Raw genomic sequence first — 5,000 nt, forward strand, 5'->3', positions numbered from 1 at the left:
GGCCGTCTGCGTTCGGCTGGCCGGGAGCCGGCCGCCGCTCTCTCCGCCCGCTTCGCGGGCTCCAGCTTAAGGCTGGCACAAAGGGACGAGGTGCCGCCAACCTCGGTCGTCCCACCAACCGGGCCCTCTGGAGCCGGGAGTAAGCCGCGGCAGGCTCGACGCCCCCCGGCCGTCTGCCTCCGGCAGTGACCTTCACCATCACTGGGCCCCGGCTGGGTGCGTTCGAGTCTTTGCCCTGCCCTGCGGGATCCGGCCTTATGCCTCGTGCCGGTCGGCAACGGCCGCCGGAGCCGGCCGCCGGCTCCGGCTCTCCGCAGCTCCCGACCCCTCGGACACGCTGGGCTGGCTTGTCGGGCAAGCGCTGGGAGATGGCCGGACCGAAGAGACTGGAAGCTGGGCCGGACCACCGAGGGAACCGCCACGACGGCCGCCGAGCACCCCACTTTGCTGGCAGAACCGCGGGCCTTGCAGCCGCTGACGAGCGCTGCTCTGGAGACGAGTCACGGCTCGCTCCTATAGTACGGACCGGCACGTCCCCGCCGCCGGCAAGCTCCAAGAGCGGCGCCTCTGCGCACCGGGGAGGCGCGCCAACCACGCCGACTTTTACGATGACGTAACTGGAGGCAGCGAAAAACAGCGACCCCTTCGGCAGCTCCGACGAAGCAGCGGGGACAACACGTCTACCCCTCGGCCCCGGCAAGGCGACCAAGTCCCGCCGGAGCCGGGTAGACTTGGCCGCCCTTATCGCCGGACGCTACGCAACCAACAACCCGCGGTCGCCGGGTACCGCAGGCGGCCCCACGGGCTCCGAAAAGGGGTAGACCTGACGGCCGCCGCCGAGCCCGGAGCCGGGTAGACCTGACGGCCGCCGCCGGCCCCGGAGCCGGGTAGACCTGACGGCCGCCGCCGGCCCCGGAGCCGGGTAGACCTGACGGCCGCCGCCGGGCCCGGAGCCGGGTAGACCTGACGGCCGCCGCCGGCCCCGGAGCCGGGTAGACCTGACGGCCGCCGCCGGCCCCGGAGCCGGGTAGACCTGACGGCCGCCGCCGGCCCCGGAGCCGGGTAGACCTGACGGCCGCCGGCGGCCCCGGAGCCGGGTAGACCTGACGGCCGCCGGCGGCCCCGGAGCCGGGTAGACCTGACGGCCGCCGGCGGCCCCGGAGCCGGGTAGACCTGACGGCCGCCGCCGGCCCCGGAGCCGGGTAGACCTGACGGCCGCCGCCGGCCCCGGAGCCGGGTAGACCTGACGGCCGCCGCCGAGCCCGGAGCCGGGTAGACCTGACGGCCGCCGGCGGCCCCGGAGCCGGGTAGACCTGACGGCCGCCGCCGGCCCCGGAGCCGGGTAGACCTGACGGCCGCCGGCGGCCCCGGAGCCGGGTAGACCTGACGGCCGCCGGCGGCCCCGGAGCCGGGTAGACCTGACGGCCGCCGGCGGCCCCGGAGCCGGGTAGACCTGACGGCCGCCGCCGGCCCCGGAGCCGGGTAGACCTGACGGCCGCCGCCGGCCCCGGAGCCGGGTAGACCTGACGGCCGCCGGCGGCCCCGGAGCCGGGTAGACCTGACGGCCGCCGCCGGCCCCGGAGCCGGGTAGACCTGACGGCCGCCGCCGGCCCCGGAGCCGGGTAGACCTGACGGCCGCCGGCGGCCCCGGAGCCGGGTAGACCTGACGGCCGCCGGCGGCCCCGGAGCCGGGTAGAGCTGACGGCCGCCGCCGGCCCCGGAGCCGGGTAGACCTGACGGCCGCCGGCGGCCCCGGAGCCGGGTAGACCTGACGGCCGCCGGCGGCCCCGGAGCCGGGTAGACCTGACGGCCGCCGGCGGCCCCGGAGCCGGGTAGACCTGACGGCCGCCGCCGGCCCCGGAGCCGGGTAGACCTGACGGCCGCCGCCGGCCCCGGAGCCGGGTAGACCTGACGGCCGCCGCCGGCCCCGGAGCCGGGTAGACCTGACGGCCGCCGCCGGCCCCGGAGCCGGGTAGACCTGACGGCCGCCGCCGGCCCCGGAGCCGGGTAGACCTGACGGCCGCCGCCGGCCCCGGAGCCGGGTAGACCTGACGGCCGCCGCCGGCCCCGGAGCCGGGTAGACCTGACGGCCGCCGGCGGCCCCGGAGCCGGGTAGACCTGACGGCCGCCGCCGGCCCCGGAGCCGGGTAGACCTGACGGCCGCCGCCGGCCCCGGAGCCGGGTAGACCTGACGGCCGCCGCCGGCCCCGGAGCCGGGTAGACCTGACGGCCGCCGCCGGCCCCGGAGCCGGGTAGACCTGACGGCCGCCGGCGGCCCCGGAGCCGGGTAGACCTGACGGCCGCCGGCGGCCCCGGAGCCGGGTAGAGCTGACGGCCGCCGCCGGCCCCGGAGCCGGGTAGACCTGACGGCCGCCGCCGGCCCCGGAGCCGGGTAGACCTGACGGCCGCCGCCGGCCCCGGAGCCGGGTAGACCTGACGGCCGCCGCCGGCCCCGGAGCCGGGTAGACCTGACGGCCGCCGGCGGCCCCGGAGCCGGGTAGACCTGACGGCCGCCGCCGGCCCCGGAGCCGGGTAGACCTGACGGCCGCCGCCGGCCCCGGAGCCGGGTAGACCTGACGGCCGCCGCCGGCCCCGGAGCCGGGTAGACCTGACGGCCGCCGGCGGCCCCGGAGCCGGGTAGACCTGACGGCCGCCGCCGGGCCCGGAGCCGGGTAGACCTGACGGCCGCCGCCGGCCCCGGAGCCGGGTAGACCTGACGGCCGCCGGCGGCCCCGGAGCCGGGTAGACCTGACGGCCGCCGGCGGCCCCGGAGCCGGGTAGACCTGACGGCCGCCGGCGGCCCCGGAGCCGGGTAGACCTGACGGCCGCCGGCGGCCCCGGAGCCGGGTAGACCTGACGGCCGCCGGCGGCCCCGGAGCCGGGTAGACCTGACGGCCCCTCCGTGCTCCGGGTCCGGCTGGACCGGGCTGCCGCCGTCTCCCGTCCGGGGGGTGTGTGGGGAGGTGGGGAACCGGGGGGGTGATTCGAGATTTAAGCGGGTCTGATACAAGGGCCACCCTGTCCCCGTCTTCCTGCCCGCGGTGGGCGATGGGGAGTGGGGGCATGCGTGCGTGTGCGTGCGTGTGGGCGTAATTCCCCCACCCCCCGCCCGTTTCTGGGATTTAAAGGGCTTTTAATGCAGGAGAGCGAGCACTGCGTCACACAAGAGTTATTGTCCGTATCGGTTTCCGTAGGGAAAAAGAAATCAATCAAATTCTGGTAAAATTAATTTTCTTTTAGCACGGCTAGGTGGACGATACCCCCGGAAAAATAAAACGGGGCCGATTGGAGAATCTCGATAACGCTCGACCTGCTTTGTTAAGACGCGTGTACAAATACTCCTCAATCCCCTGCGCACCAAGAACTGACCCCGGGTAAATTAAGGTCAAGGTCAAGTGACTAGCGATTCGGTGACCGACGTTTCTATCCCTCGCTTAGGACCGAGGTATTCGACGACGATGAATGAATTCCTTCGTGCGGAAATGAAGGAAATGAATCGACGTTAAAAATTAAGGAAGACTTAATTTATCGAACCAATGAAATAAACCATTGGGTTCATTGAAGAGATCCCAAAACATAAACATGGCTATGGACACATCAATAACGAAGGATCGGATTTCTTTACCAAATCTGCATTCCTCTCTTTCGGGCACGCCAAGAGGTGACGGACGGGAAAGGGAGAGAGAGGGAAGGTGGGGCCGATGAGTACCTGTTAGTAATTACTGTTAATTCTTTAATAAAGACGGCTGTAATAGATAAATTTGGCAAGAGTACGTGCAAGAGTTAGTTGTAAATTAAATGAAAATGTGAAGGGTCGCTTATCACCTTTTGAATTAACAATTTGCGCCCGAGGTACCAATCGATGATTACATACATACGTACGTACGTACCTACGTACGTACCTACATACACACATAAATAAAAGTTAAAAAAAAAAAAAAGAATAAACGCGGGGGGACGGGGGACGGCACCCCAACACCGGGCGGGGGAGGCCAGGTCTACCCCCGGGCGCCGGAGACTGCCGCCGCCTGCGGCGTGGGAGGCCAGGTCTACCCCCGCGGCGGGGGAGGCCAGGTCTACCCCCGAGCGGGGGAGGCCAGGTCTACCCCCCGCGGCGGGGGAGGCCAGGTCTACCCCCGGGCGCCGGAGACTGCCGCCGCCTGCGGCGGGAGAGGCCAGGTCTACCCCCCGCGGCGGGGGAGGCCAGGTCTACCCCCGGGCGCCGGAGACTGCCGCCGCCTGCGCCGGGGAGGCCAGGCCTACCCCCGCGGCGGGGGAGGCCAGGTCTACCCCCGTGCGCCGGAGACTGCCGCCGCCTGCACCGGGGGAGGCCAGGTCTACCCCGGGGCGGGGAGGCCAGGTCTACCCCCCGCGGCGGGGGAGGCCAGGTCTACCCCAACACCGGGGGAGGCCAGGTCTACCCCCGGGCGCCGGAGACTGCCGCCGCCTGCGGCGGGGGAGGCCAGGTCTACCCCGGGGCGGGGAGGCCAGGTCTACCCCCCGCGGCGGGGGAGGCCAGGTCTACCCCAACACCGGGGGAGGCCAGGTCTACCCCCGGGCGCCGGAGACTGCCGCCGCCTGCGGCGGGAGAGGCCAGGTCTACCCCCCGCGGCGGGGGAGGCCAGGTCTACCCCCGCGGCGGGGGAGGCCAGGTCTACCCCCGGGCGCCGGAGACTGCCGCCGCCTGCACCGGGGGAGGCCAGGTCTACCCCGGGGCGGGGAGGCCAGGTCTACCCCCCGCGGCGGGGGAGGCCAGGTCTACCCCAACACCGGGGGAGGCCAGGTCTACCCCCGGGCGCCGGAGACTGCCGCCGCCTGCGGCGGGGGAGGCCAGGTCTACCCCCCGCGGCGGGGGAGGCCAGGTCTACCCCAACACCGGGGGAGGCCAGGTCTACCCCCGGGCGCCGGAGACTGCCGCCGCCTGCACCGGGGGAGGCCAGGTCTACCCCGGGGCGGGGAGGCCAGGTCTACCCCCCGCGGCGGGGGAGGCCAGGTCTACC

Source organism: Calonectris borealis, unplaced genomic scaffold, assembly GCF_964195595.1.
Source record: "Calonectris borealis unplaced genomic scaffold, bCalBor7.hap1.2 HAP1_SCAFFOLD_276, whole genome shotgun sequence".
NCBI lineage: Eukaryota > Metazoa > Chordata > Aves > Procellariiformes > Procellariidae > Calonectris > Calonectris borealis.